Source organism: Peromyscus californicus, unplaced genomic scaffold, assembly GCF_007827085.1.
Source record: "Peromyscus californicus insignis strain IS unplaced genomic scaffold, ASM782708v3 Scaffold_7__1_contigs__length_154581171, whole genome shotgun sequence".
In the NCBI taxonomy this organism is placed as follows: Eukaryota; Metazoa; Chordata; class Mammalia; order Rodentia; family Cricetidae; genus Peromyscus; species Peromyscus californicus.
Window position 1 is genome coordinate 44,897,359 of NW_026294595.1, and position 25,018 is coordinate 44,922,376.

The 25,018-nt window shown below is 38.6% G+C and overlaps 1 protein-coding gene across 17 annotated transcripts in view; it reads left to right on the plus strand.

Annotated features, from left to right (window-relative positions):
• B3galt1 (beta-1,3-galactosyltransferase 1) overlaps positions 1–25,018 on the plus strand; it is a 568,919-nt gene that overhangs the window by 230,781 nt on the left and 313,120 nt on the right. The gene's annotated exons all lie outside the window — the stretch shown is intronic.

The window sequence follows — 25,018 nt, forward strand, 5'->3', positions numbered from 1 at the left end:
TATGAACATAGCTGAACAAGTGCTCTTGTGGTATGATTGAGCATTCCTTGGGTATATGCCCAAGAGTGGTATAGCTGGATCTTGGGGGAGATTGATTCCCAAATTTCTAAGAAAGCGCCATATTGATTTCCAAAGTGGTTGTACAAGCTTGCATTCCCACCAGCAGTGGAGGAGAGTTCCCCTAGCTCCACATCCTCTCCAGCATAAGGTGTCTTCAGTGTTTTTGATCTTAGCCATTTTGACAGGCATAAGCGAATGGAAACACATGAACTATGAACCAATGGCTGAGGGGTCCCCAACTGGATCAGGCCCTCTGAATCGGTGAGACAGTTGATTGGCTTGATCTGTTTGGGAGGCATCCAGGCAGTGAGACCGGGCCCTGTGCTCATTGCATGAGTTGGCTGTTTGAAACCTGGGGCCTATGCAGGGTCGCTTGGCTTGGCCTGGGAGGAGGGGATTGGAACTGCCTGGACTGAGTCTACCAGTTTGATCTCGGTCCTCGGGGGAGGCTTTGCCCTGGAGGAGGTGGGAATGGGGGGTGGACTGGGGGGAAGGTGAGGGGGGCGGGAGGGGGGAGAACAAGGGAATCCATGGCTGATATGTAGAACTGAATTGTATTGCAAAATAAATAAATAAATAAATAAATATTAGTGAAAATTTTAAAAAGATGACTGTACCAGGCCTTTTCTTTTGAGCCACCAACCAGCTCACCAGTCATGACATAGAGACTTCTTATTAGTTATGAATGTTCGGCCTTATCTTAGTTTTTATTTTAATTTGTTTATCTACATTTTCCCTCAGGGCTTTTGTTCTTTCTTTCTATATATCTTACTTTCCTGCTGCCTCTATGCCTGTCTGTCTGGCAGCTGCCTGGTTTCTGGCTCTGGGTGTTTTCCTCTCTTTCTCCTAGTTCTGTTCATTCCTCTCTTCTCTCTGGAGCCTAGATTTCTCCTCCTACTTATTATCTCTACCTGCCAGCCCCACCTATCCCTCTCTTGCCTGAATATTGGCTATTCAGCTTTTTATTAGACCAATCAGGTACCCTAGGCAGGCAAGGTGAAAGCGCAATACATCTTTTCATAACTAAACAAATGCAGCATAAACTAATGTAGCACACCTTTACACAGTTAAAGTAATATTCTGCACCATAAATTAATGTAATACATTTTGCCCAGTTAAAATAATATTCCACAACAGACAGTTTCAGTTAATCCTTGAGTAAACCTAAATATACAGAGGACTTTAAGTGAATCATAGGAAATGGTGGATATGCTATAAATTGAAAACAAAATTTAGTAGGAACTTTGAGATACTCTAAAGTTTATGTGTATTTTGAGTACATACACACACACACACACACACACACACACACACACACACACACACACACACACACACACCAAAGCCCTGCATCCAGAGCGCTGACAAGCCAGGCAGTTGGTGTTAGACTGAAACATGTGAAGGAAAGGATAAAACCACTAAAAAGATTTGAAACTAGAGAGATGGATGGTTAGCATTATTTCTTCTGTCCTTCCTCCCCTGGTTCTAGAAATTGAACAATAATCTACTCCTTCACTGAAGCCAAGGCATACCTGTTCTTAATGTACTTTATAAAATGTCATTAATATATTGAGTCCATTTGTACCTCAACATCTATGTGAAAGATGCTTCTTGAGCCACAAATGATTGTCCTGTCACTACTTTAAAAATGCAAAGAAAACAGATCTGATTATGCTTCATTTGTAATAGTCAATGTATCAATGTTAAAAATAAAAACAATCGATATACTGTTTAATTGTTAAAATACTGTGTGAAAGATTACTGATGAATGAATGCATGTGAAGGAAAGCAAGAAAAGCAGGCTAACCTTTCTGAGCTCATGTGTGAGCTGTGGCAGCAACAACTTTGTTTTCCCAATAGTATGAGCATGATTAGAAGCCTCAAAATGTGCTCTGGTGATCATAATCATTTACTTTTCCATAAAAACATTTGAACTAGAGCAGAGCTAGCTCAATCAAAGAAACTAACTCTACAATTCAGTACAAAATAGACAAATAAGACCTTCAATGACAAAGACATCTAAAAATACAAATATTTATCACTTCCCAGAGGGTTAAAATATGAATATATGTGTACCTTTAATATACATATACGTATGTGTACAAAAGTTAGAAAAAAATAAATCATGAATCTGCCCAGAACAATGCATCACTTCACAAGGCAAGGTTGCTTCCTGTTAATATAGGGGTACATATTTTGAACCTCATACTGATATGATATTTGGTCCTAATAAATTCTGGAGAAGACAGAATACTGCTGATTATTCTTTGACATTACAATCTAAACTGTAGGTCACACTTGGAATAGAATTACTGTAAAATCACTTGCACAGCTATACCCGTTGCCCTTCCTATGTCACTCTGTTTATAGCTAACAAAAACTATAGCTTTCATTCAAACTTTACAGCCTTATTTTGAGATTACTAGAAGATAAGATGAAGTAAATATAATTTGGTTTATACAAAATATTAATGAGAACAAGACATAAACAGGTATGATTTTAATTTGAATTAAATTTAATTGAAACAGCTTCCTTGAATGCCGGTAATTATTTTCAGTTTTCTAAGCCTCAGGTAATAAATCTATAATGAATTTCTTTTTCTTTAACAATTAAAATGCATCACTGTTCTCTACAGGAGAAAGAGCATGTTGTATATGATTCTGATTATATTTATTAAGAACACATCCATTAATCAAATTAGCCTGGAATAATTAATAAAATGGTCATTTCTCAGTCTTGTGCTTGAGAAGTGATCATCTTTTTTTCTAAAAAATTAACTGCTGTTCCATTACTCCACCTCTGAGTGACCCAGTTCCCCAGAACTGTGTCAGTAAGAGAATTCTGCCTGGGATTGACGGTACCCATGTTTTCTCAATTCATACAACTCATGAGCCCCCTGAAAAATACATCATTTGTTTGTACTTGAAACATGGTTCTAGCAGCAACCTTGTGCATTGGGAGCTCAGTGGAGACCTGAAGATCTCAGGCCCCAATCCAGAGCTACTGAATCAATACTTTCATTCTCCTGAGGTTGGAAGATGATCCACAGGGCAGTTAATATGTCAAAAATTGTCCTCTGCATGGCTACCAGATACTTGTAAACTCTGTCTGGTAATACTCATGCTTGTTGGTTTTCCTTGTAAGTATTAAAAACTGTGTATCATGCTTCTTCAGTCCAATATATACCCTAAAACAAGCTGGTTACTTTCTGTTAATTCTCAGCTGTGCCAACCAGTGTGAATGAACTTATTTGTTTTTTATTGCTGTTTTTGTTGATCTTATGCCATTGGCTATATCAGGTAGGTAAAAATGTTTTGCCTTTCATGGGCTATTTAAAAAGTACCATTAAGTCTAATTTTATATTTTATCTCACTCCTTGAAATTTAATTCTAGAGAATTAAATTATTTTCTCTATTAAGTCTTGACAAAGAGGAGCTCAGGATACTGGGAATGTTAAGGTGACCTCATTCAAATAAGACTGCCAACCAAATGGCAATATTGATGTCAATATTAACTAACCCAAATGATCACTTTCCAGTCTTGGCTTAGAGAATCATCAAAGCAATCCAAAATAAAATCAGAATTTGTTTTATGAAATTCAGAAATCACATTGAAACAATTATTTTTTTTTCTAGCCAGCTGCTGGTGATTTTTTTAGCTGGAGGTCCCACCTTACCAATTCTTGATACACTCTCTGTGTGCATGGCCCTTTTCCTGGAGGAAGCTCTGGGCTTCTGGTGTCGCCAGGCTCTGTGTCTTGCTCTCTTGCTGTTGCATGCTTCCCCTTAAGACAGAAAACAATTTATTCCCTTTCTGGTTTCACTCCGATTATAGGATCAAGAAGATAAAATGACAAGTTTAGCTTTTCTGACTCCCCGTGATTAAAGATGCTGCTTCTTGCCCAGCACATGTTTCTTTCATTTCTCTTCCCCACAACACCAAGAACTAATTCATTTTAGAGCAGCTCACATATAAATGAAATCAGTTGAAAATTTAAAATCCTTTGAGATAAAACTGAGGCTGAAACATTTTGGCAAGAGGCTTTTCCCTGTCCGATGTTATTCACACTGATATTTAAAGATGTCTCACCGAAGTATTTGCTACCCACACAGCTAGGAAGTAGATGAAGTCTTGAAGCTGTTGAAGTCTTTCTAGAGTAGCCTTGCTAGCTCTTTTCTCACTTAGAAAAACCTGAAACTTTAGAAATTCACTCCAATTCTCTGCTTCATTCTTCTCCATCCAGACAGACATTCCTGGCATTGTCACGCGAATTCCTGTAGACTAGTGACTAAAGATCAAATCAGATTTTTTAAAAACTTATTTTATGTTCGTTGGTGTGAAGGCAGCAGATCCCTTGTTACCTGGAGTTGCAGACAGTTGTGAGCTGCCGTGTGGGTGATGGAATTGAACCTAGGCCCTCTAGAAGAGCAGCTAGTGCTCTTCAGAGCCATCTTTCCAATCCCCCAAATTAGATCTTTATATACAGTGGTTATCAGCCTCCATGTAGGACTCCCTGGTCAGCCCAGATTCCCAAGTGTTGCTACAAAGGCTGCGATTCTTTTACTTGTTATTTCTCATTAATAATTTAGAATTTTCAATTTCATTAACCTCTTTAATAAGACTCATTCCTATAAAAGATAAATCATGTAGAAGAATCAGAGACCCACTCGCTCACACACTCAGGAGTCCCATAAAAATTTAACCCAATAGCTATAATTCATAAGCAGAGGACCTGGTAGGCTCTGTGCTTGCTGCCTCAGTCTCGATGAACTCCTATTGTCTTGCTTACTTGATTCAGAGGGCCATGATCTGCTGGTGGTCCTCCATCCCCTCTGATTCCCACAATCTCTTTCCACCTCCTTTTCCATGGGATACCCTGAGCTCTGAGGGGAGGGGTTTGATGGAGACCTTCCATTTAGACTCTCTCCACATAAAGTCTGGCTGTTGATCTCTGCATCTGTTCACATCTGCTTCTGGAGGAAGCCTATCTGACGGTGACTGAAGAAGGCATTGGTTACAGCAGTGAGTATTAGTATAGCAAAATATTAGGAATCATTTTATTGATTTTTTTAGACCACTCATGTTTGCTTTTACCCTCGGTCTCTGGGCTATCTAGTCAATGGTTCTTTGTTACCAAAGCAATGTCAGTTATGGGTTCCTTCTCATGGAGTGGGCCTTAAGTCAAATCAGGTATTGGTTGACTACTCCAATTTCTGTGCCCTACTTTATTTTTCAAGATTTTTTCATAGATTCTGGGAAGTTCCCACTAAACTAGGTTTTCATACCTTCCCTCCCCCAGTACCTCCTAATTTCAGCTGTCTCTCCCAGGACTGTCTTCCTCCATCCCACCCCCAGCCCACCACAAAATCTATCCTATTTCCCCATCCCAGGGAGATCCACATGTCCCCTTGAGTCCCCTCCTCTTTACCTAATTTCTCTGGGTCTAAAGATTGTAGCGTGGTTGCCATTTCTTAACAGCTAATATCCAGTTATAAGGGAGTACATACTATATTTGTCTTTCTGGATCTGAGTTACCTCACTAAGGATGACTTTTTCTAGTTTCATCCATTTTCCCACAGATTTCATGATGTCATATTTTTTTAACAGATGAATAATACTCCATTGTGTAAATAAACCACATTTTGTTTATCCACATTTTCTTTTGAAGTAGGTTATTTCTAGGTTATTTCCAGTTTCTGGCTATTATGAATGAAACCACAATGAATATGGTTGAGCAAGTTTCCTTGTGGTAGGATGAAGCATCTTTTGGGTATATGCCTAAGAGTAGTATAACTGGGTCTTGAGGTAGATCAAATCCCAATTTTCTAAGGAACCACCGTATTCATTTCTGTAGTGGCTGTAGAAATTTTCAATCCTACCAACCATTGAGGTCTTTTCCTCTTGCTCACCATCATTGCCAGCATGAGCCTTCACATGTGTTACTGATCTTAGCTATTCTGACAGGTGTAAGATGAAATATCAAAGTAATTTGATTTGCATTTCCCTGATGGCAAAGGGTGTTGAACAATTCTTTAAATTTTCCAAGCCATTTCAGATTCCTTTATTGAGAATTCTCTGTTTAAATCTGTATCCTATTTTAAGTTTAGATTTTTTAGCTTTTTTATATCTAGTTTCTTGAATTCTTTATATGTTTTAGATGTTAGTCCTCTGTCAGATGTGGAGCTGGTAAAAATCTTTTCCCATTCTGTAGGCTGCCACTTTGTCCAGTTTATGGTGTCTTTTGCCTTACAGAAGCTTTTCAGTTTCATGAGGTCCCATTTATTAATTGTTCATCTTAGTGCCTGTGTTATTCCTGTTCTGTTCAGGAAGTTATCTCCTGTGCCAATGCATTCAATTCTATTCCCCACTTTTTCTTCTATCACATTCAGGGTTGATGTTGAGGTCTTTGATCCACTGGTAGTTGAGTTTTGTGCAGGATGATAAATAAGAATCTATTTGCATTCTAAATGCAGACATCCAGTTTGACCAACACCAAGTGTTGAAGATGCTGTCTTTTTTTCTACTGTGTATTTATGGCTTCTTTATTAAAAATCCTATGTCCATACATGTTTAGATTTATGTCTGGGTTTTCAATCCAATTCCATTTATTACTGTGTGTGTTTTTTATTACTCTAGCTCACCAATTCTTTTATTAATCAGGATCATTTCAGATATTCTGGGTTTTTTTTCTTGTTCATTTTTTCATATAAACTTGAGAATTGACCTTTCCAGGTCTGTAAAGAATTGTGTTGGAATTTTGATGGAGATTTCACTGAATCTGTAGATTACTTTTGATAGAATGACTTTTTTTACTATATTAATCCTACTGATCCATGAGCATAGGAGATCTTTCCATCTTCTGATACATTCTTTACTTTCTTTCTTCAAAAGCTTGAAGTTTTTTATCAGACAAGTCTTTCGCTTGCTTGGATAGAGTTACTCCAATATATTTTATATTTTTTGAGGTTATTGTGAAAGGTGTTGTTTCCCTGATTTCTTTTTTCAGTTTAATTGTCATTTGTATAAGGGAAGGCTACAGATTTTTTTTTTTAGTTAATCTTGTATCCACTTCACTGAAAGTGTTTTACAGCTGTTGGAGTTCCCTGGTGGAATCTTAAAGGGCCTCTTATGTATACTATCATATCAACTGTAAATAATGATACTTTGACTTCTTCCTTTACAATTTGTATCCCCTTGATCTCCTTCAGTTGTCTTATTGTTCTAGCTACAACTTCAAGTACCATATTTAATAGCTATACAGAGAATGGACAATCTTGTCTTGTTCCTGATTTTAGTGGAATTGCCTTGAGTTTCTTTCCATTTAATTTGATATTAGCTATAGGCTTTCTATAAATTGTCTTTATTATATTTAGGTATGTCTATTGCATCCCTAATCACTACAGGAATTTTATCATGAAGGGGTGTTACATTTTGTCAAAGGACTTTTCTGCACCTCATGAGATCATCTCATTTTTTCCTTGTGTTTATATGGTGGATTACATTTATCGGGTTTTATAAATTGAATCATCCCCACAGCAGGGTTCTCAACCTTCCTATGCTGTGACCCTTTAATACAGTTCTTAGCCGGGCGGTGGTGGCGCACGCCTTTAATCCCAGCACTCGGGAGGCAGAGCCAGGCGAATCTCTGTGAGTTCGAGGCCAGCCTGGGCTACCAAGTGAGTCCCAGGACAGGCGCAAAGCTACACAGAGAAACCCTGTCTCGAAAAAACAAAAAAAAAAAAAAAAAAAACAAAAAAAAACAGTTCTTCAAGTTATGGTGACCCTCAATCATAAGTTTTCATTGCTACTTCGTACCTGTAATTTAGCTGCTGTTATAAATCATAATGTAAACATCTTGGAGATAGAGGGTTGTTAAAGGGGTCATGAACCTGAAGTTGCGAATCATTGTCTGGGATGAAGCCTACTTGATCATGGTGGATGATATTTTAGATGTATTCTTGGATTTAATTTGCAAGTATCTTCATGAGTATTTTTGTATCTTTGTTCATACAGGAAATGGCCTGTGAGTCATTCTCCCTTTTTTGCATTTTATGTGGTTTGGGCATCAGAGTAGTTCTGGCCTCATAAAATGAACTGGGCAATGTTCCTTCTCTTCCTGTTTTTGAGGAATAATTTGAGGAGTATCGGTGTTATATCTTCTTTCAAAGTCTAGTAGAATTCTGGTTAAAAACCATCTAGCTCTGGGCTATTTTTGTTGTTGTTGAAGGTCTTTTAATGACAGCTTCTATTTCACTAGAGGTTATAGTCTTTTTAAATTGCCTATTTGATATTGATTTAACTTTGGTAAGTGGTACCTATAGAGAAAATTATCCATTTCTTTTAGATTTTCCAATTTGGTGGAGTACAGATTTTTAAAGCATATCCTATGATTCTCTGGATTGCCTTGGTGTCTATTGTCATGCTCCCTTTTCATTTCTGATTTTGTTAATTTGGATGCTCTCTCTGTCTTTTAATTAGTTTGGATAAGGTTTTGTCTATCTTGTTAATTTTCTCAAAGAAGCCTCCCTGGTTTTCTGGCATCTCTATTTGCCTTTTTAAATTTCTCACTTGTTATCTTCAGTGAATTATGTAGAACAACAGTTCTTTCTGCCTCAAGAGAAGAGAAAGCACCTATCCTTTTGTAACTTATACTCATTATGTGTTTACATAAATTTTGCCTGGTCGTGTTTACTCTTACAAGATGTTTCAAGTCCTAAAATAAGGCTTAGGCAGTGATTGTGCAATGAGGTATCTCACAAACTGTGTAACTGTTCAGTTGAGTACTAAGTGGAGGTAGAGCTGTGATGGGTTTAAGTGTGTGTTCAAGGCCGGCTTTCTATCATTCTCTACAGAAAGGCTCCTCTCTGGAAGAGAAACTTGAGTAGAATTGCAGCCTGTTCACACACTATGGATTTCTATTTAGAAGCTTTTACTTGTTTTTATGTGCAAAATAAAATAAGATATAAATTGAGGAGAATGCTTTTACAAAGAAAGGGAAGAGTGTTTTGAATAGCACTCATTGAGCTACTTGAATAAAACTTCCCTTATTCTAGTAGAATGGAACAAAGTCTACAGAATAGAATTCTGTTTCCCCCATATGGTTTCTGAAATGCACAAGTGACATAGGATGAGCAGAATCTTATTAGTATTGTAATATTTTGCATATCTGCTTGATATATACTATTACTACTTCTATACATATATTGTCTCATAATGTTATGCTTAGAACAGTATTCCAGAGTAGAATGTGTATGTATAAGCTTAGTGATCTTCATATGAAAAATAGCTATAGATACTCTCATAAATTGTTTTCTAATTAAACATAAATAATTAATTAGAGATAATGACAAATTTCTAAATTGATAAATTTTCAGCTGATCAGTAACAGAAGGATACGCGCATGCACACATACACTATAGGTATATATCAGAGTGAAGGAGCAAGGGAGAGAGAGAGAGAGAGAGAGAGAGAGAGAGAGAGAGAGAGAGAGAGAGAGAGAGAGAAATTGATTTCCTTTGAGACAGGATCTCTTGCCTAGGCTGACCTTGAACTAGCCAAGAACCTTACACTTTTGATCCTCCTGTCTCCACTTCTGGAGTCGTAGGATTACAGTTGTGTAGACTGTGTCTCACTGCTGACTGTGAACCCAGATCTCACACAAGGTAGCAAAGAAATGACCATTGAGATGTGTTTCCAGTCTCCAGACAGTACAGGACAAAGGAATAACTTCTATCCAGTGGATTTTTCATGAGAAGTGATGCCTGATTTTTAAAATAGATCGTGAGCTGTATGCAATAATCACTCAACAGTGCAGTTAACTACTTCTTGAAAATAAAGTGACAGCTCTATGTGGTAGTGCATGTTTGTAATCCCAGCAATCAGTAGATTGAAGTAGAAGGATCAAAAGTTTAAAGTGGGGTTAATGGAGGGCAAGGGATGGGGGTTGAGACCTTAGCGGAGCGGGAGGTTCGAGCTTAAATGAGAACAGAGTGGGAGAGCAAGGAAAGAGATACCATGATAAATGAAGACACCAGGGGAATAAGGAAGAATCAGAGTGCTAGGGAGGCTCCCAGGAATCCACAAGGATGACTCCACCATAGACTACCGGCAATAGTCGAGAGGGTGCCTGAGCTGGCCTACTCTGGTGATCAGGTGGCTGAATACCCTAACTGTCATCATAGAACCCTCCTCCAGTGACTGATGGAAGCAGATGCAGAGATCCGAAGCGGAGCTCCAGGAGTCCAATCAGAGAGAGAGAGGAGGGATTCTATGAGCAAGGGATATCAAGACCATGATTGGAAAAAGTGCAGAGACAACTAGCCAAACTAGTAGAAACACATGAACTGTGGACCAATAGCTGAGGAGCCCCCATGGTACTGGACTAGACCCTCTGGATAGGCAAGACAGTTGTTTAGCTTGAACTGTATAGGGGGCCCCAGCCAGTGGGATTGAGACCTGTTCCTAGTACATGAGTCAGCTTTTTGGAACCTAGTGCCTATAGTGAGACACTTTGAGTAGCCTTGGTGCAAGAAGGAGGGGCCTGGACCTGCCTCAGCTGAATGTACCAGGCTCTGCTGACTCCCCATGGGAGACCTTGCCTTGGAGGAGGTGGGAATAAGTGGTGGCTTGGGGGGGGGGAAGGCTGGGGGGCGGGAGGAGGGAGGACAGGGGATTCTGTGGTTGGTATGTAAAATGAATAGAAAATCTCTTAATAAAAAATTTATTTAAAAAAAGTTCAAAGCTGACATGGTCTATGTCACAAGACACACCTCTAAAATAAATGAATATATAAAAATCAAAGAAGAAGTAAATTCATTTTGAGCAAAGCTTACATAGATGCTTCCAGGCAACAGCAATCAGATTATCAATTTTGTGAATTTCCTTGAAGGAATTAATCCCATGACTTATGGAATAACATCTTTTTTTTTAATTCTGTGTATGACATGTTATACACCATGTTTGAATATGCTCAGTATGATGGAATGGAGTTGATGTATACTAACAGAAAAAAATATCATGTAACTATAAGGGAAATACTTACAAGGTCATATTGGCCAAGTTATGTTACTTCTAGGTTCTCCTGCTAGAACTTTGATCTTCACATAAACTTTAATATGAAGTTTCACTAATGGAACAATTGCTTTGTTAACTTTAAACAACAGTATATAGACCATTGTACCTATTATTCTTCATAAGATCGAAGATAAAATTGAACAAACAAAATGGATTGGGGAGTGGGAGTCAGGAGACTTCGGTGCTTTCTTTATTCATTAGTGAGGACATATGCCTGTTATATTTAGCTACAAACAGTGGGAAACAGGTGTTGGCTGTAAAGAAATATGGATTTATTTTCCCTCACACAATGAGAAGTCTGGAAATATGCAGCCCAAGGCTAGTGCAGTGGCTCAACACTGTCATTGGAAACCCAGGCTCTATCTAGCACTCCCTAGCATTCTGCTTATAGACTGACAGTTTGCCCTCCAACCATCATTGCCTCTTCAAGACAAAGAAAAGCTCCATACATCTTCTCAGGAAGGTAAATGCTTCCCCTCTAGAGACTCATCTGTCAAATCGGCTCAATGTTTGGTGGCCAGAATTAGATCGTATGACTCACCAAATAAAAGGAGAGCAAAAAGCGGAAATGCTGCGATTGTCTTGACCAAACTTGTACTGGCCCAATGTTGTCAAAAAGAAAGCAAAATATGCTTTTGAAATAACTACCTGAGAATATCGATCATAAGGGGAACTGAGATTTGGGGGTGAGGAGGGTTCTCAGAGTTAAGGTAAAGGACGAAGTCTGCTAAGGATTTCTGACATCAGTTGTAATTAGTTTGCTGAAGAACAAATGTGAGGGCACAAGATAACCAGACTGTAGCTTTCCAGACAAAAGGGCAACTATCATTCCAGACTAGTTGTTACAACATCACTTCCCCAGTAAAATCCATTTGCTTCAGCAACTTGCTTAATACAGTAAATGGAAAAAATTTAGGACCAGACAAAGAAAAACACATCTAGAATAAAGACAAGGAAGGGCTCTGATACAGTTTAAAATGATGGTCTCCCCCTGGAGTTCTAGATGGCATTGCTCCTTTATGACACAATGTAGAGCATCCCTAACCAGGGATAGTAGGCTTAGCCTTAGTGCTCAGACCTTTTAGGGACTCAGCCACATTCTGCTCATTTGTTTGTTTTGTTCTCTATCTTCTTGCCGAGGTCCTGGATTGACTTTACAGTACCTCCCAAGGTCAAAGCTGATGAGATCTGTTCCTAAGCCTTATTCCTATATCACATAGGCTGTAGTAACTGAAGCTCTAAGGCAAACAAAGGCATTGCAGGGGTTCAGACATCACATCCACCCCCAGTCTTTGGATTTACCTATGTTTCCTGTAAAGCCAGTTCTTTACTGCACAACACAAATCACAAAGATTTGATGCAGCTCTCCCATAATACATCCAGGTATCCCTCCCCCCTACTTCCCAATTCACATTGTGCAGTGCCTGCTTAATGTTGAAGAATGCCTCTCTCCGCATCCTTCTTGTACTTTTATTACGATGATTTGAACTTTGTGTCCCACTAACTTACCTATGTAGTTCAATCAAGCCACGAGCTTGGAAGAGTAGGAAACCATGTTAATCTTGAAGAAAAAAAAATAACATCTCACCAGCATTTCAGCACTGAGCACTTGACCTCATGAAGGTCAAGATGTAACCTCATCCTTCACTGTCTTTTCTCCACTATGTCATCAGCAATTCAACACCACACCCATGAGCTGGGCACACAGGCTGCTGGGACTAATCTGGCTCAGGCGATGGAGCTGTCTGTCACCGTGCTGGGTCAGTTTCACCCAGCAATGCACATCTATTCTTCTTAGTACCACACAGTTGCTTGGTGGCAATGAAGAAGTGCAACCATGGCTCTTGGAGCCTTCCACCTTAGGAACAATTAAGGCAGTTCGTGCTTTACCAGATAGGTGAATGTTTTATTTTATTTTATTTTTATTTTGCTCAGCCTTTGTGAAAATCTCTTTGTGTTATTATAGAGACATGTTACATTATTTTATTGGTATGCCTACAGAAATTTTACAGATACTGAGACTGAGACTAAACTGTTATCATTTGGTAAAGTCACAGAGGCACTAGTCAGGCCAGAACGTCTGACTTCTTTCCAGGTCTCCCTGCCAAAAGAATTGGATCCCCCAGATCTTGCTGGTGAAATTTTCTCTTGGCAGAAACTTATAGACAACATCAAAGAAGCAATTTCGGTTGACCAGGAATAAATCAACCATCCCCTAGCATGACTTTAGAACTCTAAACCTTTCCCTAGCCCAGTGACCTAGTTGTTTATCAGTCTGGACTTTGAAATGTTAAATTCTTGAACCTTTTCCAGTTCCATTTCATAAACCTACTAGTTTGTTTTTACTCATGGTACAATCATTAAATTTCAGGTTGCTTGAAGAATGTGTCCTCATTTTACAGAGGAGAGCAATCTAGCTAGCTAGCTACAGAACCAGAATGAGAGATGAGAGCTGGTAATCTCATGGGCAGGATTTTAGTTTTCTCTCTTCAGAAAGAAACAAACAAACAAAAAATCAAAAACCCCAGAAACCAAACTCCTCAGATAATTTATGCCCAGTTCCACCTCCAAACAGTATCCATTTTCTATCAGGTATAATAGTGTTTAAAAAACTACTTTTCAGAGGGGTTGACTTCAGTACAATGCAATGACTCTGATCTGATAATGGGATGCAAGCAAAAATATTGCCTACTTATGGGATGGGCTAAAAGTGGCAGTTAGATTCTGCCCATTGGGCAAGATGCAGATACATTGCTGCATAAAGCTACCAGTGGGAACCGTAGCATCAAGATAGGAAGAAGCTGAGCTCTAGGGTCTAAATTTGAGATGTCAATCTAGTCCTAGATTGCCTATCCAGGCATGTGTGAGGAACGTGTTCCTGTGTATGTATGAAAAATGTTTGTATTAAATGTAAATGGAGATTATACTTACTTGGGTTCCCATGAAGTCAGCCACACTATCCATCTAAATACCTAAAAGTAAGATCAACCTAAAAGAACAGAATTTAAGCAATCTCTTTTTACAAAGGTTTTGATCATTATATTTAGTAGTTCCTGTTCATGAATATATTCAATTTGCTTCAGTTCCTGCCTCCTTTTCTGTACTATCCATCATCTACAGTCCATTCCCATTCCTACTGACATTTAATTTTATGTTAATATCTATTGTTTCTGAGTATGCGTTACTTCTCCAAATACTGCCCTGTGTGGCTTACCAGTGGGGATATTCTGAGAAATGGGTTTCATCTGGTGATTTAATCATTGTGGGACTATATAGAATGTATTTATGTAAACTAAGATCACAATAAGGTGGCTGCAATGTCACTGACTGATAAGGAAACACTGTCATATTTGGCTCATAGTTGGTCAAAGCATTGATTTGGAACAAAGGTCCAGCCACTTCTCAGAATTTTTTATAATGTCTAAGTCATTACTGAGAGCATTCAAACCACTCAGCAAGTCCTCAGAGAATTGTATTAAGAGAATTATTGATGTTTTACCTAAAATAAGTTATTAATAGCTTAAAATAGTACAGAGAGTGAGAGTAGAAGAGAGAGATCATGGGATAGAGAGACAGACAGACAAAGAATATCTGTGACTCACAAAAATGTAATATAAATATCTCCATGTTTTTCTAAAGAAAAAGAGTTAGGATGTTCATCACCTATGTTTAAACTATCCAAGGATATTTACCTTGGAAAAGAGAGCTCCATAAATAAATTCAACCTTCAGAACATATACAGACTTGCTATATTTATTTTTTTAATCTTTAAAGATTGTATGTATTAGTATTTTTCACACAGTATATTTTGATCATATTATTTCCTCATTTCAATTTTCTCCCACAACCTCACCACACCCCTACCCACCCAACTTTGTGATCATTTCTCACTCAGAAAAGAATATAAAACAAAACAAAAAACAAAATGAAAATCAAAGCAGACAAACTGAAAAAAGAAAACCAGTAAGACCCAAAGTACCAAAACAAAACAAAATCCCACAAAATACACAGAGTCCCTTTTCTGTTGGCCAACTACTCCTGGTCATGGGGCCTGCCTTGGGGAAAAACCTATTTATATTATTCTGCTAAAGGAACATAAAAATAAAATGACTTCGAATGACCCTGAGATCAGTGCCTTGATGAACATCATTGTAGAAACTTCTTGCAGTAGATAGTAATTAACAAAGAGATCTACAGCTGGATAATGTGTAGAGAATGAGAGACTTCAGAGCACTCAGGCCTAAATGAGATGTCTTTACCTAACCCCTTCCCTCAAGGCTCAGTGATCTATGCAGAAGAGGAGGCAGAAAGATTCTAAGAGCCAAAAGTCTTAGTGAATGACTCCAAGGAAACAATGTCTTCTAGACACAACAGGGTTGATGCACATGAACTCACGAAGACTTTGACAGCACATACAAGCCACACAGGATCAAACCAGAAAAAATCTCAGAACTGAAAAGGGCACAAAGTCCCATCCCTAGCCAAGAAGCTATTTATAATTGATACCCTACTTGGGAAATGTGAAAGTGGCTTTCTTTGATGGAGTATCACTGCTATAATTTTAAAACATGCTCTTTGTTTTTTGTGAATTTTATACATACATTCAATGAAATACAATCATGTCTGCCTCCATTCTCCCCCACCCCCATCAACTTCCAATCTCATGTCTTTTTAAAAATTCTTAGATTTTGTTTTGCATTTCACATTTTTTATTTATTTATTTATTTTATGTATATAAGTGTTCCATCAACTTTTTGCTTGAAGAGAAGATCAGATCCCACTATTAATGGTTGTGAGACACCATGTGGTTGCTTTGAACTCAGGATCTCTGGAAGAATAGACAGTGCTGTTAACTGCTGAGCCACCTCTCCAGCCCGTATTTCACATTTAAAAAAATATATTTATTATGCCAGTACCAAGATGTTTTTATTACTGTAGCTCTATGTTAGAGCTTGAGGTCAGGGATTGTGATGCCTCCAGAGGTTATTTTATTGCACAGGATTCTTTGGGCCATCCTGGGTTTTTTGTTTTTCCGTATGAAGTTGAGTATTATTCTTTCCAGGCCTGTGAAGAATTGTGTTGGTATTTTGATGGGGATTGCATTGAATCTGTAGATTGCTTTTGGTAAGATAGCCATTTTTTCTATGTTAATCCTGCCTATCCATGAGCATGGGAAATCTTTCCATTTTCTGACATCTTAGGGGAGTGGGAGATCCCAGCTGGATCAAGAACAGAGAGGGAGAACAAGGAAAAAGAGACCATGATAAATGAAGACCCCATGGGAAGAGGAAGAAGCAAAGTGCTAGAGAGGTCCCCAGAAATCCACAAAGATACTCCTGCAATAGACTACTGGAAATGATCGAGAGAAAGCCCGAACTGACCTACTCTGGTGATAGGATGGCCAAACACCCCAACTGTCATGCTAGAAATCTCACGTGATGACTGATGGAAGCAGATGCAGAGATCCACGGTCAGGCCCCAGGTGGAGCTCCAGGAATCCAATCAACGAGAAAGAAGAGGGATTATATGAGCAAGAATTGTTGAGACCAAGATTGGAAAAAGCACAGGGACAAATAGCCAAACTAGTGGAAACACATGAACTATGAACCAATAGCTGAGGAGCCCCCCAACTGGATCAGGCCCTCTGGATAAGTGAGACAGTTGATTAGCTTGAACTGTTTGGGAGGCATCCAGGCAGTGGGACCAGGACCTTAGTGCATGAGCTAGCTGTTTGGAACCTGGGGCCTATGCAAGGACACTTGGCTCAGCCTGGGATGAGGGGACTGGACCTGCCTGGACTGAATCTACCAGGTCGAGCTGAATCCCCAAGGGAGTCCTTGCCCTGGAGGAGATGGGAATGGGGGGTTGGCTGGGGGGAGGGCAGAGGAGGGAGGACAGGGGAATCCGTGGCTGATATATATAATTAAATCAAATTATAAAATTTAAAAAAAACAAAAAAAATGTATTTATTAGTTCTTTGAAAATGTTGTTCAGTGAGTTTTGACTACACCCTGGTCTCTTAATGTCATAGACACCACTCTACTCTTTTCTTCTTTGGGTAATATGTCTCAGATGGGTCCCTGACACTTAGTAATTGATCATTGAAAAGCATTAATGTGATAATAGCCCCATTGCATTACCAAATAACAATCACATTTTTCTGATATGTTCCACTCTTGGCCACTTCCCAGGGAACAGTGGCAGGAGTGGCCTAGCTGTTCACAGTCAGCCTGCTTTCCTTCCTAGAGTGACACTGCAAGGTGTCAATCAGCTTTGCTACCTACTGAGGTGTTCTCTACTCATCAAGTGTTGTCCATTTGCTTCCATGAGGGTCACAGCAACAGGACTGGGTATCAGGTAGTAGCACTTTACAGAGTCAAAGAATCTGAGTTTCTATGACGTAAAAACCATAGAAATTTTCCCACATTTTTCTGATGTAATTTTAGCATCAATATTATTACCATTGGAAATTTATGATTTCATTTTCTCTTTTAATGTTTGTTTTAGCATATCCTCAAACAGCAGTGCTTGCAAGGGAGCATAAAACCTTGAAAGTGTTCTTTATTCTTGATACACCAAATCTGTCCCACAACTTGATATTCTCCACAGTGTCTTAATTTTTTAAGTTGTTGGTTTTCAGTTCCCAGTTTCTAATACTCATCTTTGATGATCTCTAATCATATTTCCTTCCATTTTTTACTGTGTTTTGAAACTACTTATTTTATCACCAGCTCGAAAGAAATCATAACAGGTTGTTTTAATCTCAGAAATAAATACCTTTCCCATGTCTTTACACTATTATCCACTGAGTGAGTGGGAGGAAACAGATGGAATATGCAAGTTCATCTCAGACAGTGAAGTAAATTTCATGTACTGTGCACTTCCTAAAAATTAACTATATTTATTGTCCTTCATATGAAAATCCAAAAATTTGCAGAGAAAGCAGTGACATTTGATCCATACTTATTCGATATTGTGATATAAGATGCAACAACTTCTTTCAAACCAATTTTCTCTTAGGAGGATCCTATGACAGTATAAGTAAAAAGGCACAAACTCCATGTAACATTTTCCACTATTAAGTACTATCCCAAGCCAGGAAATGTAGCTGGAGCTTTCTCCTGTCCTGCCTGGGCCCACAGCCACTCAGACCCAAGTAAACACACACACAGGCTTATATTAATTATAACTGCATGGCCATGGCTCAAGCCTTTTGCTAGCTAGCTCTTATATCTTAAATTAGCTCATAACTATTAATCTATGTATCGCCACATGTTCAGTGGCTTTATTTGCATCCCAATACATGTTGCTCCTTGGGCAGCTCACTGGCATCTTTTCCTGCCTTTTTCCTGTCTCTCTCTTTGAATTTCTCACCTGCCTCTAAACTGCCTTGCCATAGGCCAAACAGTTTTATTTATCACCCAATCAGAGCAACACATATTCACAGCATACAGAAAGACATTCCCCCATCAAGCAAACCCAAGTGAAGGAGGTCGACATCATATGACAGTCTCCACATTTTCATAAACTGTTGCTACTTTTCACTTTCCTGCATACCCTGGTTCTCTGGGCATTTGTTGTCCTGTCAGGAATCTTAGGTCCTAGTGACTGATAAATCCTCACAAGAGTAGATCAAAGTTCCCTCCTTCCAATGGTCTCTTGTCTCAAAGAGCCCACAAATGGCTACTGGATCTTTGGTTCAGAAAAAAAGAAGCAAGAGAGGTTGGGCAGGAAGTTGTGTAGGTGGCCACATTGACATATCTGTTGCCCTGTCTGCCATATCTTAGTAGCAAAGCATGTCTAATTATAAGGGAGCCTGGGAAACATGAACTGCCTGTATGCCAAGAGGGTAAGCCATGTGCATGTGACATGCCTTGGCCACAATAAGAGGATAGGGTAGAATAGAGTCTGTAGAAAGAGAACAATGAAGATACATAGGGAAAGACAGAAAGCACTGGTGGACATGTTATCATTGGGAAAGGGGTAGCAAAGTTGCTTCTCTGACACTTAGACAGTGATGTACGTGCCTATAGGCATTTGAGGACCCATGTGTCAGACAGCGGGTTCTAAAGCAAGATTGTTGTCTGGAGTAAAGTGCTTGTGTAGTAAAGACACTGCCCTGCCTGGAAATTAAGAGGGGATGGAAAGCAGCCATTAGTATCTCTGAGCAGCATCCTCTAGTCTGTTCCTGTATCCTGGGTAAGGGAAACACTTCTCACTACACAAAGTCATCTCCTGTCTGAGGAACTGAGATTCACCCAACTGAGCATCTTTTATTTTATTTTTTTTAACTTCAGCCACCCAGAGGAACGTCACATCAGCAATTACCACAGAGGGCCATATGGCACAGCAGGAGTGTGCTAGTTTAGGGGTGACCTGGAAGAGCCTAAAACAGATACCTGGGAAGTGGTGCTGTGCATGCTTGGGTAGGAGAGACTGCTTGAAGGACTATCAGAGAAAGGTTATAAAGCCTATGGTGTGGCTTTGCATTTTAACTTCATTATTTTATTTAAAACACTCTCTTTCCAACATATTACACAGACCATGGAACGTTCGGTCTTCTTCTAGATGTTAAAGACATACTGTTAGAGTGCTCGCTCTTCTTTGAGCCTTGACTTCGCTGCTAGTTACAGTGCAGAATTTGCAGCTGTGCAGAGATTTACTTGCAATGAGAAATACCCAGGACTGGAAAAAAAGGGAAGTGATTTACCTTCATCCCTAACTAGATGCATCAGCCCGGAGAGGCTTTCTCATCTTCGGCTCTGCACTGTGTCAGCCATGCAATGCCCTCACCTTGTTAGTACTAATGACTATCTGAGGACATGGGTATGGTTTCCTGTTCAGTTTGGACATTTCTAGATTCTGGAATATGTAACAATTTCAGTGTTTAGAATAGCGTATTTTCAGGTAAAAATCTAAGGATTTTTACAGCTAGCAATGTACATCCTTCTGTGATTAAGTGCTTTGTTTGTTTGTGTGCTTGTTTGTTTGTTAGTTTTACTCTGTTTTAAGACAAGGTCTCACTGTGTTGAAGCCTGATAACTGAAACTTGCTATATATACCAGGCTGACCTTGATCCACTTACTCCTGCCTCCTGAATCTTGGGATTGGAGGCATGCTCTGCCACTATCCCTGGTTTATATTATTAGATTTATGGAAATACACAAAATACTTTAGGGTAGAAAAATATCTTTTAAACTTGTGTAAACTACTTCATAGTACTAACATAAAGCAGGTAAATAAAAACCTAAATTTAAAGCACAAGTGTTAATATGTGTTCATTTATTTTTAAAATAATGCTTGTCCTATAGCCTATACACTGTGTGTGTGTGTGTGTGTGTGTGTGTGTGTGTGTGTGTGTGTGTGTGTGTGTGTTATAGTTAGTATTAATGTATAGAACAGTCTTTCCTCTCTAGGACCAATACTAAAGTTAACATGCTAATAGAATAGAAACACCTTAGAGACTTAAGTTGCATTTTAGCAGAGACTGTAATGTGTTTCAAGGTTCCTTTATTCTGATGTAGTTCTGACCTTCTCCAAGGATACAATGACTCTTTACTGAAACATTTCCCCCTTTGGGCAGACCAATGGGAATGACTAAGAATACTAAAATCGTGTTGTATTTTTCTAAGCAATGCATTATCGTTATTTTAGTTCTACTGTATATCACATTTGGTTGGTTTTTGAAACATGTTTTCAGTTCCTGGATGTAGCATGAATCTTAAAAGATCTTATTAATAAAAACAAACCTGGAGCCAGGTAATGGGGTCAACACTGGAAGATCAGAGAAGCAGAACAAGCCCCAGCCATCTCACCTTGCCAATTTCTCAGTTGATCCTGTTTCCTCAGACTGGAAGCCTCTGAGTCCTTACCCAGTATGAATCTCAGCTCAATAGCCTAAAAGCTTAACGATCCCTAGTTCCTGATCCTCATGCCTTATATACCTTTTTGCTCCCTGCCATCACTTCCTGGGATTAAAGGTGTGAGTCACCATGCCTGGCTGTTTCCAGTGTGACTTTGAACTCACAGAGATGCAGATGGATCTCTGCCTCTGGAATGCTAGTATTAAAGGCGTGTGCTACCACTGCCTAACCTCTATGTTTAATATTATGGCTGTTCTGTTCTCTGACCCCCAGATAAGTTTATTGTGGTGCACAGTATATCAACCATTTTTTTTTGTTTGTTTGATTTTTTTGTTTTTTGAGACAGGGTTTCTCAGTGTAGCTTTGCGCCTTTCCTGGAACTCACTTGGTAGCACAGGCTGGCCTCGAACTCAAAGGAGATCAGCCTGGCTCTGCCTCCCAAGTGCTGGGATTAAAGGCATGTGCCACCACCGCCTGGCTTCAACCATATTTCTTAAAAGGTCTTATTAATAAAAACAAACCTGGAACCAGGTGCTGGAGTCAACGCTGGAAGATCAGAGAAGCATAACAAGCCACAGCCACCGAACTTTATCATTGCTCATGTGTATTTTCTAACTTCTTACTCCTTAATAACAGACTTTTTCCTCAAGGATTCTGTATTCCAATATGTTGTTGAACACCCTCAGGAAGTTATTTTTTTATCCTTGATTATGTGATGGCATCAAATATTAATTATGTCATCATTATTAAGATATTTAATTCTTATGCAGAAAAGAGTGATTAGTGACCTTAGTTTCATATAATAATGTCAGATTATTCAAAAGCCTTCAAGGATAACCAAATCCCAAACAACCCTTAAATTTTAGCATAAAAGCTGTTCATATCAGAAAACCAAATGAAAGCAGTATCTTGAGTGAGAATGGGGTAGTTTTAAACATTAATGAGAAATAACAAAGTCTATCTGACATTACTAGACTGTCCATGACATAATGAAAATTAGGTTAATAAAATGTCAGGGTTAGCACTAAATTAAGAGATCAAACAGTAGGGGAGCTCTTTGTTTCAGGGATTTTGTTGTTGTTTGTTTGCTTGCTTGTTTGTTTTCACAAGATGAAGTCTAAACCTGGAAGGCTTGGCGACTGCTCAAGCAGAGCCTTTCAGTGGTATCCCCAAATGTGTAGGACCCTGACTGTTGCTCAGTTTCTTTCTGTTGTATACATCTCTGAGCCACCATATAGAATCTCATGGCTGAATTCATGTCCCACCTCCACCTAATGGTGTACCCTAAATACAACCGGGGGTATCCTCTAGGCTTTCCAGACCATTTGTAAGTGATAAACCAAGAGTCCCCAAGGGCTTATGACTTTTGTAGGCATTCATTGTTCTGATTCCCTACAATGATGATTCATTTTTTTTTTTTAGTAATAGAGACCAGATCTTTTACCTCAGGCAAAGTTTAAGCATGTGATTGTAGAACTATATGAATATGAGGCTCTTAATCATCAAGGCATTTTTTTTTTCCGAGACACTTAGGCTGATGTAATTTTCTGAAATTTAGAAAACAAATTTTGCAATCACTTTTCTTCATGATTGAAAAGAAGGTAAAAGGACAGATCAAAAAGGCATAATTGCATAGTACATTAAGTCAACAACTGTACAGGCATAATGTCAAAAACGATGCATCTCAACAGCTACAAGATTTATTCAGATGTGGATTTGCCTCGAGAGGATCCATAAGTATCAGAAGAGTGACAGCATGCCTAGTTCACAGCTTAACCTCTGGTCCATACCCTAGATTCTAACTCTTGCTTGTCCACCTGAAAAGCGTATGACCTTCAGCAAATGGTTTCTCTGCACTTCATAAGAACAGCACTTACACGAGGTTAGGAGATACACCTTTATGATGTATTTAGGTTATATCTATTATAACTAACATGTACAACTTTAGAAATGCACTTTCTGGATAGTTCATTCCTCACTGTACACTCTTACGTAAAATGAAGGATGATTGGTAATGAACATGACATCACCAAGTAGAGAATCATCACACTTAGTGCCAGCTCACACAGGGAGCACTCATGAAGCACTCTTGATGGACCAATGTTAACATGACCATTTACAAGTCAGTGTCACTGAGGATCATTTCAAAACAAGCATACTTTTCTGAATATTGCATCCCAATTTTCTCCTTTTCTCATTCCCTCTATTACAGGGCTAGTAAGAAGAAAATATATATGCATAATGAAAATAAATAAGAGCATAACAGTTTTGACCACACACAATATTCTCATTGTTAATCCACAAAACTTAGCAAACATTCCAAAAAAGTTTATGCTTATTTGTCTGAAGATTACATTAATCTTCTTTCTTTCTTTCTTTCTTTCTTTCTTTCTTTCTTTCTTTCTTTCTTTCTTTCTTTCTTTATTGCTGTGTTGTTAGTCAAGTTAGGGAAATTCATCTTTTGGGTGAGTTCCAAGTGGCTTATTCCACTGTAATTCTAGGTAGACCTGTATGTTCATTCATAATATTTGCTTAGATGTCTTTACATCTAGTCACATAGGAAGCTTGTGTGTCTGTTACATAACATTCATTTAATCATGGGTGTGATCTGGGCAATGAATATAGGGTGAGGAGCATGATGCTCTACTATATGAGTTTTCCAGCATCAAAGAGATGGCATAGGACTAAGATGATGTGGTGAGCAATATAGAAATCCCAATCTCATTGATAGACTTCATTGATAGTACTTCATTGATAGACTTCATTTGATAGTACTTCAGCTTAGTGATATGATTTTGATGCCAATGCACTAAAGACTTGAGCATATGAGCCAATCCCCATCTATTCTTTTAGATAAATCTAGGGGAAGTGTAGAGGATGGAGACATATGGTGACAGACAATAATTAAGCATACGGCATGCTAATTCTATGAGTGGCAATAGACTTTAGGAACACAGTGCATATTATCATTAAAAAAAGTTCACCACATTCTTGCAAAATGTTCTTATCTCTCTGTGTTCAGAAAGCCCCTTTCCCACAACACACATTATGAGTCACAATCTGAGATAGTTCTACAATGACACGGCTGGTGAGGTGGCTCAGTGGAGAAAGGGACTTGGTGCCACACTTACAGACTTGATTCTGTCTCTTGGGGGACACTTGAGGAGAGAGGGAGAGAGAGAGAGAGAGTAGAGAAGAGAGGGAAAGAGAGCTAAAGAAATAAAAATGTCATTATTTTAACATCAAAAAAGAACTGTCAAGTCCCAGGTCATTCTACTATGCCATGTTTTTAGAATGAAGCAAGTTTCCATGTTTTATGGGCATTTTCTGTTTCTCAGCATGTAGCTCTACTTCTTGTGGATGAATTACCACATCTGGAACTATTTCAGCTTTTTGCTTACATTTTGCTTTTATACACTGTTATAAAAGCTGCATTCCAGGAAGAAACATAGGCTTTTATTCAGACATAAAAATAGGCTAATGGCAATGACAGGGATGGCTGTGAAGGGGGAAGAATAGCAAGTGTATTTGCCAAGTATATATTAGGAGCTACAGTCTTCATTAGAAAAGAACTCAAGCATGTCATATTGTGAAATAGCTTATGATAGAAGATACAATGTGCTGCTCTGATGGAGTCCATTTACCATATGGTGTGTTAATACAGCCTGTTTCCTTGGGGAATGCAGGAATGCATTGAGGATGAAAGAGGAATCCTTCAAGAAATATTGAACAATCATCTCAGTCTGAATAGACTTTGATTATAGCAACATGACAATGACTCAACAAAGATATTGAAATAGCAGACTCTGAATGTATGTTGCACTACCCACTGGTCACTCTACCAGCCAAATAGGAACTATTTCAGCAGCATAGAATCTCAATGGATTATTTTATGAACTTAGGAACTATATGGAATGAACAAAAGCTAAATGCTTGTAAATTACTGTTTTTTAAAACAATTATAAATAAAGCTTTCTATTTTAATTTGAAATCAAGAGAACAAATATTAGAAAAATCTTTAT